Here is a 15,858-nt window from a genome sequence, read left to right on the forward strand (position 1 = left end):
GTTTCTCATAGTGTCGATTTCACTTCAAAAGGTTTCCTTTTTGGTGTTCAGTCAGTTGTCACCGATCAGGGCGAACATATGGTATTTGTCCCTTTGGGACTGGCTTATTTCACTCAGCATGATGTGTTCCAGATTCCTCCATTTTGTTGCAAATGACTGGATTTCATTGTTTCTTACTGCGGTATAGTATTCTAAAGAGTACATATCCCATAAATTCTTTATCCAGTCTACTGTTGATGGGCATTTAGGTTGGTTCCAGGTCTTGGCTATTGTGAATTGTGCTGCAATAAACATTAGGGTGCAGACTGCTTTTTTGTTTGCCAATTTAAATTCCTTTGGGTAAATTCCAAGGAGTGGGATGGCTGGGTCGAACGGTAGGGTTATATTTAGGTTTCTGAGGAATCTTCAGACTGACTTCCATAGTGGCTTGACCAGTTTGCATTCCAACCAACAGTGGGTTAGTGTCCCTTTTCCCCCACATCCTCGCCAGCATCTGTTGTTGGTAGATTTCTGTATGTGAGCCAATCTAACCGGGGTGAGGTGAAACCTCATTGTGGTTTTGATTTGCATTTCCCTGATTGCTAGTGACCTTGAACATTTTTTCATGTGCCTGTTGGCCATTTGGATTTCCTCTTTTGAAAAATGTCTATTGAGGTCCTTGGCCCATCTCTTAAGTGGTATGTTTGTTTTGTTTTTGAGGAGTTTCTTGATCTCTTTGTAGATTCTGGTTATTAACCCTTTACCTGTTGCATAGTTTGCAAATATTTTTTCCCATTCTGTCGGTTGTCTCTTCACTCTCCTGTTTCTTTTGCAGTACAGAAACTTCTCAATTTGATGCAATCCCAATAGTTGATTTTGGCTTTGACTGCCTGTGCCTCCCGGGTCTTTTCCAGAAACTCTTTGCCTGTGCCAATATCTTGAAGGGTTTCTCCAATGTTCTCTAATAACTTGATGGTGTCAGGTCGTAGATTTAGGTCTTTAATCCATGTTGAGTGGATTTTTGTGTAAGGTGTAAGGTAGGGGTCTTGCTTCATGCTTCTGCACGTGGAAATCCAGTTTTCCCAGCACCATTTATTGAATAGACTGTCCTTGCTCCAGGAATTGGTTTTAGAGCCTTAAACAAATGTAGATTGGCTGTAGATGTGTGGATTGATTTCTGGTGTTTCTAGTCTGTTCCATTGGTCTATCCATCTGTTTCTGTACCAGTACCATGCAGTTTTGATAGCAACTGCCCTGTAGTATGTCCTGAAATCTGGTATTGTGATATCTCCAGCTGTTTTTGTTGTACAAGATTGCTTTAGTTATTTGAGGTCTCCTCTGTCTCCATATGAATTTCAGCATCATTTTTCCAGATCTGAGAGGAATGTCTTTGGTATCTTGATTGGTATTGCATTGAATCTATAAATTGCTATTGGGAGAATGGACATTTTGATGATGTTGATTCTTCCAATCCATGAGCATGGAAGATTTTTCCATTTCTTGGTATCCTCTTTTATTTCTTTCTTTAAGGTTTTGTAATTTTCATCGTAGAGATCTTTAACGTCCTTGGTTAAGTTTATTCCAAGGTATTTGATTGTTTTTGTAGCTATTGTGAATGGGATTGATCTTAGCAGTTCTTTCTCAGCCATGACATTGCTTGTGTATACAAAGGCTGTTGAATTATGTGCATTGATTTTATATCCTGCCACTTTGCCAAACTCCTCTATGAGTTCCAATAGTCTCTTAGTAGAGTTCTTTGGATCCCCTAAATAAATAATCATATCGTCTGCAAAGAGGGATAGTTTGATTTCTTCCTTCTCAATTTGTATTCCTTTAATTTCTTTTTCTTGCCTGATGGCTCTGGCTAAAACTTCCAGAACTTGTTAAATAGCAGTGGTGAGAGTGGGCATCCCTGTCTGGTACCAGATCTCAGTGGAAATGCTTCCAACTTTTCCCCATTCAATAGGATGCTGGCCGTGGGTTTATCATAAATTGCTTTGATTGTATTGAGGAATGTTCCTTCCAAACCCAGTTTGCAGAGTTTTCATCATGAAAGTGTGTTGAATTTTATCGAATGCTTTCTCTGTATCTATTGAGATAATAATATGGTTTTTCTTCTGCAGTCTTTTAATGTGTATCACATTGATTGATTTGCGAATGTTGAACCATCCCTGCATACTCGGGATAAATCCCACTTGTTCTGGATGGATGATTTTTCCGATGTGTTGTTGTATTCTATTAGCCAGAATTTTATTGAGGATTTTTGCATCTATGTTCATCAGGGATATTGGTCTGTAATTTTTTTCAGTGTTGCATCTTTCTCTGGCTTAGGGATTAAGGTAATGCTGGCTTTATAGAAAGAATTTGGGTGGTTTCCATCTTTTTCAATTCTTCTGAATAGTTTGAGAAGAAATGGAATTATTTCTTTAAACGTCTGGTAGAATTCAGCAGTGAATCCATCTGGTCCTGGTCTTTTCTTTGTTGTAGTGCCTTTATTACTGTTTCAATTTCTATCTCAGTTATGGGTCTATATAGGTTTTCTATGTCTTTATGATTCAATTTAGGTAGGTTGCATGTGTCCAGGAATCTATCCGTTTCTGATAGATTTCCCTGTTTGCTGGCACACAACTCTTTGTAGTAGTTTCTGATGATTCTTTTATTTCTGTGTTGTCTGTTGTTATGTTTCCTTTTTCATCTCTGATTTTATTGATTTGGGTCTTTTCTCTTCTTTTTTTAGTTAGTTGGGTCAATGGGGTGTCAATTTTGTTTATTTTTTCAAAAAACCAGCTCTTTGCTGGCTGATTTTTTGTAATTGTTTTTGATTCAATCCTATTGATTTCTTCTCTTATTTTAATTATTTCTCTTCTCCTACTAGATTTGTGTTTGGTTTGCTGCAGTTTTTCTAGGTCCTTGACATGTGCTGAAAGCTCATTTATTTGGTGCCTTCCCGATTTCTTGATATAGGCACTTATTGCTATAAACTTGCTTCTCAATACTGCTTTTGCCGTATCCCATAAGTTTTGATATGTTGTGTTGTTATCCTCATTTGCTTCCAGAAAGTTTTTGATTTCTCTTTTGATTTCTTGTATGGCCCAGTGTTCATTCAGGAGCATGTTGTTCAGTCTCCATGTGTTTTCATACTCTCTAGGGTTTTCTGAGTTGCTAATTTCCAACTTCATTCTGCTGTGGTCTGAGAAGCTGCATGGTATGATTCTAATTCTTTTAAATTTGCTGAGACTTGCTTTATGGCCTAGTATGTCATCAATCCTAGAGAAGGTTCCATGTACTGCTGAGAAGAATGTGAAGTCTTTAGCTGTAGGATTGAAAGTTCTGTAGATATCTGTTAGATCCATTTGGGCAATAGTGTCGATTAAATCTGCTGTTTCCTTGTTGATCTTCTGTCTGGTTGATCTGTCTATTTCTTTTTTTTTTTTTTTTTATTCCAAAAGAAAATTTTAATACAAGAGGTTTTAGAAAATTAAACACATTTGTTTAAAAATTCTGTCCTGTAAACCTTAACGCAAAAGGGTGGTTAGGATAATCCTACAGTGCCCACTGCCATCTGCTTGTCTGCCCTCCCTGGGGGTGCCAGGGACTGGCGGGGTGATGACGATGCCCACGGGCAGTGAGTGTAGGAGGGCACAGCTGGGGACTGGCGGGGTGATGACGCCCACGGGCACGGAGTGTGGCAGGGCAGGGCTGGGAGTTCAGAGGCTGCTTGAATTCTCAGCTCCCCCACTGTGCCCACGACAGACTGTCACTATCCCCAAGCCTACGCTGCAGGTGTGCCGTCTGCCCTCCTGTGTCCTCCATCCCAGGCCATACAAGGGCGCCCCTGGCGGTCCCACTCTGATAGCCAGAGCGCCTGTACTGGTGAGGGGAAGCCTCCCCCCGGCACTTCACAGAGGCACAGCTGCAGCGGAAGACGTTGATGCACCAGTGGGAGCCGGGCGTGGCCCTCAGCAGCAGGGCTACCTTTTAGTGAACAGATCTGTGGTTTGCCGTCTCCGAAAACTCGGATGGAAGGGAGCCCTTCCTACCCGCTCGTTAGGATTCAGGGGGGAGAGGGGACCTGTGACAGCGTGCTCGCTACCTAGACCAGGCCCAGGACACGGCGATGGCTCACAGCTAAAACAAGGAGTGTGAGATGAACGGGTCAGCTGCATTCCAGTGGCCCGTGGCCTGCCCAAGGCTCCGAGACCCCGGTGCTGAGCCCGGCCCTGGTGATCCAGCAGCTCGGGTTTTCTTGGAGAAACATTACCAAGTTTGGGTGTGACCGAAACATGGAAGGGAATGTCTTGGCACAGAGACTTCAGATGCAACACATGGCATACTACCTGTGCAAAATGAGCACAGAAGCCAGTGTAGACAGCATGGTGTAGACAGCACGGTATAACATGGGCTGTAGGGAAACAGCGCAGAGTCTTCTACAAACGTCCGTGACCGCAGACCTCGCTGGTGCACAGGCACGGGCCTCCAGGCGGGGGTGAAAGGGCCAGAGCTGCGCTGGCCGGAGCAGAACCCTGGGAAGAAGTCCGACGATGAGTGCCTGGGCCTCCGGGCCAGTGTGATGGGCAGGTCCCAAGGGCTGGCAGTGCAGCCCTCGCTTTGTCGTCGGTTAGGTGGGGCTGGGCCAGTGCAGGGAAGCCAGGCCTGGCCTGGAGGAAGCTGTGCAGTGGGCGCCAGAGAGGGGGGCCTGCTGGGACCCCCAAGGCCAGCCTTGTGTCTGGGGCTGCCCCTCAGCCCCGGCGCTCTCCTCACCTGGGCAGCGACGAGGGGACCTCCAGTGCCCAGGGCCGGGCAGCCCGCGCTGCAGCTGTGTCAGCCAGGGATGCACAAGTGGCCTGCGGTTGCCTCTGCTGGTTAAAGGCCCAACACACGGCGTGCGCTGTCCTGAGGAACTTGTGCTAGGAGGCGCCAGGCGCTGTATCTGAACCAGGTTCCCTGGGCAGCCGGGAGGCCCCGGGCGAAGCCAGCGCTCACCTGCACTCAGCCAGCCTCCTGCAGGGCGCTGCCTCCTCTCCCCCAGGCTGGCAGCCTGCACCCACGGCCAGCAGCGTGGGCCTGTGACGAGACGGGGCTGAGCTGGAAGTGGCTGTGCAGGTGGGGTCCATATTTGGAAACTTGATCATCTCTTTCTTTTTTTTTTTATCTTTTATTTAATGAATATAAATTTCCAAAGTACGTCTCATGGGTTACAATGGCTTTCCCCCCCCATACCGTCCCTCCCACCCACCACCCTCCCCTTTCCCACTCCCTCTCCCCTTCCATTCACATCAAGATTCATTTTCGATTATCTTAGTATACAGAAGATCAGCTTAGTATACCTTAAGTAAGGATTTCAACAGTTTGTTCCCACACAGAAACATAAAGTGAAAAATAATAGATGATTTTTTTTTTAAATGATGATGAAATCATGATCTGTCTATTTCTGAGAGTGGAGTATTGAAGTCCCCCAGTGCTATTGTATTGGAGTCTAAGTCTCCCTTTAAGTCCCTTAACATATCTTTTAAATAGACCTGTGCCCTGTAATTAGGTGCATATACATTCATAATAGTTACATTTTCCTGTTGAATTGAACCCTTCATCATTATATAGTTCCCCTCTTTGTCTCTCAACAGTTTTTGTATTAAAGTTTATTTTGTCTGATGTTGATATGGCTACACCTGCTTCTTTTTGGTTTCTTTTGGCATGGAATATTTTTTTCCAACCTTTCACTTTCAGTCTGCATGCCTCTTTGTTAGAGAGATGTGTTTCTTGTAGGCAACAAATAGTTGGGTTTTGTTCCTTAATCCATTCAGCCAGTCTGTACCTTTTAACTGGAGAGTTAAGTCCATTAACGTTTAATGTGACTATTGATACATAGTGACTTTGCCCTGCCATTTTCCCAAAGATATTTTCTAGTACATGCTTTGAGCTTCCTATGCTCTTTTACTGTTTGGTTTTCTTCCTTTACCTTCTTTCATATTGATGGCCGTGTTTCTGTGTTTCTGAGTGTAGCACATCTTTAAGCATCTTTTGCAGGGCTGGACAAGTGGCGACAAATTCTTTCAATTTCTGTTTGCTATGAAAGGTCTTTATTTCACCTTCATTCACAAATGAGAGTTTTGCAGGGTATAATATTCTGGGCTGGCAATTTTTCTCTCTTAGCACCTGTGCTATGTCTTGCCATTCCCTCCTAGCCTGTAGTGTTTCTGATGAGAAGTCTGCTGTGAGTCTGATTGGAGATCCTCTGAGAGTAATCTGACGTTTCTCTCTTGCACATTTTAGGATCTTTTCTTTATGCTTCACTGTGCTGAGTTTAATTACAACGTGTCGTGGTGAGGATTTCTTTTGGTCATGTTTACTAGGGGTTCTATGAGCTTCCTGAACTAGGATGTCCCTGTGCTCTCCAAACCCAGAAAGTTCTCTGCTAGTATCTCACTAAAAAGGCCTTCTAATCCTTTCTCTCTCTCCATGCCTTCAGGATCTCCTAGAACCCAAATGTTGGTTTTTTTTTAATAGTATCCTGTAGATTCCCAACAATATTTTTTAGATTTCTAATTTCCTCTTCTTTTCTTTCGTCTGACTGTATGTTTTCCTTTGCTCTGTCTTCTAAGTCTGATATTCTCTCTTCTGTTTCACTGACTCGGTTTTTTAGACTCTAATGAGTTTGTCATTTGATCTATTGAGTTCTTCATTTCATTTTGATTTCTCTTCACTATCGCACTTTCCTGTTCTACTAGTTTCTGCGTTTCATTTTGATTCTTCCTTAAAATTTCATTTTCACGAGAGAGATTTTCTATCCTGTCCAATAAGGATTTCTGTAGTTCAAGAATTTGCTTTTGAAAACTTCTAAATGTTCTTATCATAAATTTTTTGAAATCCATATCTTGCATTTCTTCTATCTCATCATCTTCATAATCTTGGCTTGGTGTGTTTTGTTTATTTGGAGGCATCATAGTGTCTTAGTTGATCTTGTTCCCTCGATTTTTGTGTTTGTTTCTTGGCATAGTTAATTCTTCTTCCCTCACTGTGAGTTTTTTTATACTATATGTGTTAAGTGGACTGCGCTGTTGGAGGAGCCTTGGAGGCTTGATATGGGTGTTGCCAGAGAGCTCTGGCCTGTGGGTCTCCCACCGGGTTGCCTAGGTTACTGAATTGTAGGGTCTCTTGAGAGTACTCAGGTGGCCTCTAACTCACTGTATCTTTTTTCCCCTGCCTCAGTTCATTAGCTCTACCCTTTTGTTATGTATATCCATAATGGTGCCTGCTCTTTGTCCCTTGCTTGCTTTAGCAAGGTCAGCGGAGAGAGAAACTCGCAAGTACCAGTACCCCCCCCCCCACTTTTTTTTTCCTTCTCTCAGGTAGTCAGTCTGGTGAACTTTCCCACCTCAAGCCTGCTTCCCTCTTGGCTCTGTCTGCCGTTTCCCTGCCAATGTCTCGGGTTACTGAGCTCACCTCCCCTTCCAGCGCCAATGTGTGGACTCAGAGCCGTGGGTGTCCCTGCTCTCCCCTCTGGTCATCTGTGTCACATCCACTAGATCCAAAAGGGTTTCCGCTGCATTTTTCCCCTGAGCCTTTCCCTGTGATTACTGTAGTTCCTCTTTTATCAACCTATCTTTTCCCGGACTATCAGTGTGTGTCCTCATTATTCTGCCATCTTGGCTCCACGCCACATATACAATTTTAAGAGCATAATGATACTTCCCACCCTACTCTTCCTTCTTCCCTTACTCTTATCCTCTTCTTATCTTATTTTTCTTTTAATATTAAGACATACTTTTAATTTACTTTATAGTCACAGTTTAAACTTCCACTAAATAAAGAATAAAGAAACAAATAGTAAGTAGAAAAACCACTGTTCCTTAAGAGTACAGAAAAGGGCTATAAACAATAATCATTAACTTCAACAGCTCTTTATGTACCAAGTCACTTACACAAGAGCTACAGAAGCCACGTCGCGTGAGAGACCACAGTGCTTTTTCTCATATAATAACAAGCAAAGTTGCATTCAAAAAAGCAAGAAGGAAAGAGCTGCCTATGTCACCTCTCCCCAGCTCTAAGGAGGTTGCCTTGGACAGAGAAGCCTCCTGCTTGAGACAGGAAGAGGGAACTGAAACCAAATGAAAAACCTATCTCAGAAAATTTCAGTCAGACTGAAGCAGTGTAACTGAAGTCTGAGTATTGGGACCCTCCAGAGCCAGGTGACCTCCAACAACCCCCCCCCCCCCCATGAAACATCTTCAGAAAACCTAGCAAAACTCCAGCTGCTTCCCAGTAGGACAGCAGAGGGCACTTGAGGCCTTGTCTTGGAGCTCAGTGTCCTGTTGACTACCCTGAGACCCATATCTGATGAAGCCCCAGCCTTAATTCTGACCTCTAATAACAGACTGAGTTTACAGAATTGTCTGATATCAGATGGAGACATGAATATTGGTGGGATGGACATGTTTGGGCATGCATCACCACTGGTCTTGGGTGGACTTGGCGGGAAGCCCCAGGGGTCTAGTGACTAGGCACACAGGTGGGACCCAGCCTATTACTGGTCTTGGCAGATGGGGGGCTGTCTTCATTACCATCCTCCAACACTGGACATAAAGAAAAGCTCATTGTGTTTGAGATAAATATGTTTACCCTGAGTGGACATCACAGAATTTATACATGTACCCCATATCACAATGTACCCCATAAAGATGTATAATTTTATGTCTTTGAATTTAATGTAGATTAAGGATAGCTGACAAATCACATCAGCCAGTGAATTTAAGAGAAGCAGTAACAGTCTGTAATTAGCAAAAAAAGGAAGAAGTCCCTAACTAAGAGGCCATGTACACAGGAGTCAAACACAGGACTCTAATACTGCTCAGGCTTCTATACTACAGGGATAGGTTTAACTAAAGTCAGAAACCAGAACTCAACACAAGTTTCCCACATAGGTGGTAGGAACCCAATCACCTGAGCTGTCACTACTGCCTCCAGGAATGCCCACTAGCAGGGAAATATAATCAAAAGCAGATTTGAGGGGCCGATGCTGTGGTATAGTGGGTAAAGCTGCTGCCTTCAGTACCAGCATTGCATATGGGCTCCGGTTCAAGTCCTGGCTGCTCCACTTCCAATCCAGCTCTCCGCTATGGACTGGGAAAGCAGTGGAAGATGGCCCAAGTGCTTGGATCCCTGTACCAGAATTGGGGAGCTGGATGGAGCTCCTGACTTAGGATCTGTGCAGTTCCAGCCTTTGTGGCCATTTCGGGAGTGAACCAGCAGATATAAGACCTTTCTCTGTCTGCTGCTCTATAATTTTGCCTTTCAAATAAATCAATCAATCTTTTCTTTAAGAAAAAGCAGATCTGAGACTTGAAACCAGATACTAGGATGGGAAGAGGGCATCCATATTTCCACTGCCAAGGCAAAGGCTCCAATTCTGGAGTGAATTCTGCACTGGAAAGAATTTAAATCAAAATACATTCCACAAATACTAGCTGAGTAATTCCTAGATATCCTGCAGTCTCACTTTGATCTTAAAAAATTGTTGAAAATTGAACAGTTGCTGAGTCAATAATTCTCCCATGAATAAGTGAAAAGTTCAGAGAAGTTTTCCCTTTTGTACTCTTTTGAACTTTGGGGAATAGAATTCAAAAACTTTTCTCTAAATAAACGCTATCATTAGATTTCTCATCACACACATAGGCCAGCATATTTCTCAAAGAATATCAAGTATTTTTTATGACTGGGATGGTAATTTATTACTGAAGTTTTAAAAAAAATACATGTCCCAGATATACTTTTTTCTTTGCTTTATTATTTTTGGCATCTGATACTTTAATTTTTTTCATATTATCATGATATTTGTTGTGATTGATTTCTTCTGATAGAAATGCTGATGGCATTCTTCAGGGGTTCCTTACGTTAGATGAACAGACAGTGGTGTATCAGATCTTAAGTATGTCCTGTGGTTAGTGGGGGAACTTCCTTGATTCGTTAGGTCAAGGCCGTATGCCCACATGGTGTCTCCGGAGCATCACCTCTCCCGATTGAGGGAAGATGACTTGGTTCCGAATTCTGGGATGATCAGTCCCTTATGTGAATTTGCTGGGCAAACTGAAAGTAAAAAGAGGAGCCAAGAAACAGCATATGCTTCTGGGTGGTATGTGCCTAACCTCGGGTCACTTAGACCCAGGACAAGGACAAGGACAAGGAAAGGGGTTCACCGTCACAGAACTGAACAGCACACAAAACACCGAGGGGCCTACTTGCCAAAATCAAGGGGGGACCTCATCGAGTCTGACACGCTATCTCTCTCTCTCAGTCACGTTGGTGCGCCAGATGTTGAGGTTGATCTCTTCTGAGAGGATTTGTCCTGAGAGGAGGAGCGTGGTGGGGGCAAGAGGCACGTAGTCACCACACAGACCCCAGGAGTGGGGTGAAAGTGGGCCAGAGGTGAGCAGCCTGCAGACTCATTTATTTCAGTTGTTACAGCTGCTTATATAGCCAAGGCAGCCAATCCAGTCAAGGGGCAGTCTATGCCCTAACCAATCACAGCCTGTTGCCAGGCAGTTTCCAAAGCCATCTAATCACAACCTGTTATCAGTCAGGCTCTGTTGTCATGTCGTTTCCAAAGCCATCCAATCACGGCCTGTTGCCAGGCAGTTTCTGTTGTCAGCAGCCATCTTGGCATGACCTTCTCACCTCAGTGGCCATCTTGGCATGACCTTTTTACCTTCTCATTCCAAGACAGATATTAATACAAAGATAACAGATTAAATGTAGTTCATATATATAATTCTGAGAATGTATTATTTCCTGCCTTCTTCTTTCCCATCCTCCTTCCCTCCATCTTCTATTTTTTTGTTACTGGTTCTCAAAAAAGATCAGATTCTTTTTTTTTTTTTTTGACAGGCAGAGTGGACAGTGAGAGAGGGAGACAGAGACAAAGGTCTTCCTTTGCCATTGGTTCACCCTCCAATGGCCGCCGCGGCCATAGCGCTGTGGCCGGTGCACTGCGCTGATCCGATGGCAGGAGCCAGGTGCTCATCCTGGTCTCCCATGGGGTGCAGGGCCCAAGGACTTGGACCAACCTCCACTGCACTCCCTGGCCACAGCAGAGAGCTGGCCTGGAAGAGGGGCAACCAGGACAGAATCTGGTGCCCCGACCAGGACTAGAACCTGGTGTGCCGGCGCCGCAAGGCAGAGGATTAGCCTAGTGAACTGTGGCATCGGTGGAAAAGGTGAGATTCTAAAACAATTATATGTTATTTTTCTTCCTCCTCTCCTTCCTCCTCCTCTCTTATCCTCTCCTCCTCCTCCTCCTTCTTCCTCTTCTTCTTCTTCTTCATCTCTCCCCCCTGCCTTTCTGTGTCTCTCTCCTTCTCTTCTGAGTAAGAAGATAAACTTGGGTTTTAGCTTCAGACATAGCCTCTTGTCCTTTCTTTTTGGTTACTGTAGGAATCCATAATGAATATGGGCTGTTACAGTGCAAAATCCAATTTGTAGCTTCCTTGCTACAAACTACTAATGGTAGTTGTATCAGTCATGGGTAAATACCTAAGTGGATGTTCATTATAGGAGTTTGCTTAGATGATTATGGAGGTCTAGAAGGCCCGAAATATGGCATCATCAAGAGAAGCAACCAGAAAATCCAGTCTTTTTTCAAACTACTGAGAACAAGCATGGCCTAAAGTGAGAGACAAACACCTGACAAGGGAAAAGGGGGTCTTCTGGTGCAAATCCTGGAGTCCAAATGCCTCATTTGGACTCATTTCACAATTTGCAATGTCCAAAGGCAGAGGGAGAAGGATTTCCCAGCTCAGGAACTCAATGAATTTTTGAGAACCTTCCATACTCTTAGCTCTACCAATTACATTCTCATTAACAAGCATGCAATGGTTCCCTTTCCTGTACATACTCACCAGCACTCATCTTTTACTTTCTGGTAACAGTAATCCCAACAGCTGTCAGATGATTTATCATTATGGTTTTAATTTGCATTGTTTTGATGATTAGGGACAATGTGGATCTTTTCATGAAATGGTTAGTCATGTGCATCTACTTTGAAAAATGTTCAGGTTTTTTACCCATCTTCTATATTTAAATTTAAAATTTTATTCAATCAAAAGGCAGAAGGACACAGAAACAAGCTGTTTCCAACCACTAAGCAGTTCACTGCCCCAATTCTTATAACAGCTGGTGCTGGAACAAGCCAGGTATGGGAACTGAGAACTCAACCTGGGCCCCCATGTGGATGGCAGGGACCCAACAACTTCAGACACTTCCTCCTGGCTTCCAAAATGCGCATTAGCAGGAAGCTGGAATGAGGAGCAGAGCCAGAACCTGAACTTTCTAGCATCATATCAGCCATGGTGATCACTGCCATCCAGTATCAGAGACCTCATTCCCTTTTTAGTTAGCCCAGGTAATATTTTTTTTAAAGATTTTATTCATTTTTTTGAGAGGTAAAGCCATAGAAATAGAGAGGGAGAGACAGAGAGAGAAAGGTCTTCCATTCACTGGTTCACTCCCCAGATGGCCGCAATGGTGAGAACTGGGCCAATCTGAAGCCAGGAGACAGGAGCCAGGAGCCAGGAGCCAGAAGCTTCTTCCAGATCTCTCACATGGGTGCAGGCCCCAAAGCACTTGTGCCATTTTCTACAGCTTTCCCAGGCCATAGGCAGAGAGCTGGATCAGAAGAGGAGCAGCCAGAACAAGAACCAGTGCCTATATGGGATGCTGGTGCCACAGGTGGAGGCCTAGCCTACCATGCCACAGTGCTGGCCCCCCAGGTAAGATTTGACAGCACTACTTATTAGAAACATTTTGCTTAGAGTGAGCCAACTCCATTAACGTAGATGCATTGGTCTTTATTAAGGACTCTGAAATTTAATTTGCTATTATTATTAATATTTTTTCAAATGGGAATAGGAAGACTAAGAGGGCTGGAGACTTGCCCAGAGTCACGCTGCTCACGGGTTGTAGAACTGGGATTTAATTGTGATCATATTACACCATTGTGGTACTCTAATGTTCACTCTCTTATACCTTGGAGAAAATTTTAACAAAAGTAAATGAAACTACCAAAACAGTAGTCTGCATGTTTATTCCACTGTTTACACATCTGTATCTCATTCTAAGAATAAATGGGCCACAGATTTTATACAAAAGGTGGAGAAACAGATAGGGTTCTCCATTTTTTGTCACTATAGCAATGAAACCTCCCAGATAAACTATAGAACCAATCAATGAACTTTAGTGGGAAGGGTTCAGGAACCTGTAGCTTCCCATTTCCCAGTCGACCCTAGATAAGTGTACTTCCACTGCTGTTTTAGTAAGTCATTGTCAAAAATAATGTAATGAAACATTATATAGCATGGAAGTGAGATGGGATCCAGAACAACAGGCATATGCTTTGGTAGTGGGGGAACTTTGTTAAACAGACTCACAGCACAGAAGGGTGACAAGATGCTAACCTGAATGGGAGATGACATGATGAGTCCACATATTATTGCATGAATATACAATCTAAGATCACTAATGGCAGGGCAAGTACAAAGATGTGCCCTGTTAATATCATCATATTTGTTTTAAATTGGGCAGTTATTTCTAAACTCCTTAATAATAAGAAATGAAACTTCCAGTAACAGACTGTTTCACTCAACTTTGTAAGGAATCTCATAGCTTACAAAGAATTTTAAACCCATCATGTTACACAGATGCCTTACTATTAACTTTGTCTTATGAAAAATTGTTCCTATTTTAGGGTTGAAGGACACTGGCCTTAAAGATTGTACATTAGTCAGGGGCATAAGGTTGACCTGTGGCTAGAAACCGTATTTGCTGAGTCATACCGGGTTCTAATTTGAACAAAACATTCAGTTCAACAAAGGTCAGGTTTATTGAGTGTGTGCTGATTTCATGTTCCTTGAATCACCCTAAATCAGTGATATCTTAAACAAATATTAACTTAATAACTTCAGCACCAGTTTAGTAAAATGAGGATCAGAATAGTTTGATATTATATCCTTTAGAATTTGCACAATCTCAGGTCTCGATGAACTCTGTCAAGTCACCAGCTTTGTATCCTGAAACTACACAAAATTTTTATATTTAGTTCTCAGTCTTTTTGCAGGAGTCTCCCTTTATTTGTTTGTTTTTGTTTTATTTTATATAAAATCACATTGCCTGGGAATAGTAGCAATTTGACTTTGCTGCTTATTTGATGCTGTCTGTTTCTTTCTCACTGGTAGTTGCTCTAGCTTTATCTTGCAGGACTACGTGAGCAAAAAAAAGAAGTGTAACTGAGTATCTATCTTATTCCAGATGAGATCTTGCTTAGGAAAGCAGATTGCCACCTCCCAGTTCTATAACTGTCCTATAAAAAGGATTTCCCACCACTGCCCAATTTTTAGATACACAAGAGGGCCTCAGGGTGAAGCCCTCCACAGGCACAAAGTCATAAACAGTGACATAACCGTCATAAAATGCTGGAGCTATCTGTTCTTTATTTTAATAACTATTTCCAATAAATAACAATATACATAGAGAATGTCTCCATGAATTCTCCTCATGTCCTCAAAGTAAGAATTTTTGTGTAACTACACAGGTAAGAAAAGAATGTTTCATTATCTTTGTGCCCCACTGTAGCTTTTCTGACCAATTAACCCTTCCCCATGCATAATGAATCAGTGTCATGCCCTAGGTAGTTTTGCCTGTTTGTGAACTTCATGTAAGTTAAATCAAACATTTATATAAATTTAAACCTAAATTTTTAAAAAAGGTCTGAGTTACGGAAAGAGAGGGAGATGAAGAGAGAGAGAGAGATCTTCCATCCACTGATTCACTCCTCAAATGGCTGCAACAGCGGGAGCTGGGCTGTTCTGAATCTTCTAACCAGGAGTTCCCTCTGGGTCTCCCAGGCGGGTACAGGGACCCAAGCAGGTAAACCATACTCTGCTACTTTCTGTGGCCCGTTAGCAGTGAGCTAGAACAGAAGTCTAGCAACCAGGACTTGAACTGGTGCCCATATGGAGTGCCAGGGCCATGAGTGGCTGCTTTACCTACTATGCCACAGTGCCAGCCTCTACACTTAATTTTAACCAAAATATTATGAGTTGCATTCAGATTATTACAAATAGCAATAGATAACATGATTTCTGTATAAGGTCTAATAACTATCGCATAATTTAATTTTCCTCATTGTATTTTTATGAAAATTGGCATCTTTTCCACTGGAGGCTGTTATGAATAGTGTTTCTAGTCATATCACTGTACATAACCTCTGCTATCCTCATATACATTGCTTCAATAAATACCTAAAAACATAATTTTTGAATGTGCATAAGTACAGTTTTATAAATACTGACAAAAATTTGTCAATGGACATGTCAATTTACACTTTTACCATAAGAATGTCATTTAATTTACTTCCTGGCCAACACATGCTGTCACCATTCATTAATTGTAAAGCTTCAGGTGGGTATGATTTTCAGGAGTCACTGAAAGTCATTTATTATTCTTTTGTAAATGGATGTATATAGTTGGATATTAGCCCATTATAGACTAGGGGCATGACAGAGCATTGAGGAGAAGGTGGATGAAAGATGATAAATATAAGATTGACAGCTGATATATAAATTAAACAAATATGAGTATTTTTAAAAAGTTTGAGAGAGAGAGAGAGAGAGAAAGAGAGAGAGAGATCCAAATCACTGGTTTGATCTTCAAATGCATAAAATGGCAGATTGAGCGAGGAACAGGGACAAAACCTGGGGATATAATCCATACTAACTATAAAAGGGGCAATGGCTCAGTTGCTTGAATCTTCACCACATCTTCCAAGCATCTGCATTAGGAAAAACTGGAGTCAGGAGCCAGAAAAGGGAATCAATCCCATGCACTGAAATATGG

Source organism: Oryctolagus cuniculus, chromosome 15 (genome assembly GCF_051225735.1).
Source record: "Oryctolagus cuniculus isolate XC-2025 breed Fujian yellow rabbit chromosome 15, ASM5122573v1, whole genome shotgun sequence".
Classification (NCBI taxonomy): domain Eukaryota; kingdom Metazoa; phylum Chordata; class Mammalia; order Lagomorpha; family Leporidae; genus Oryctolagus; species Oryctolagus cuniculus.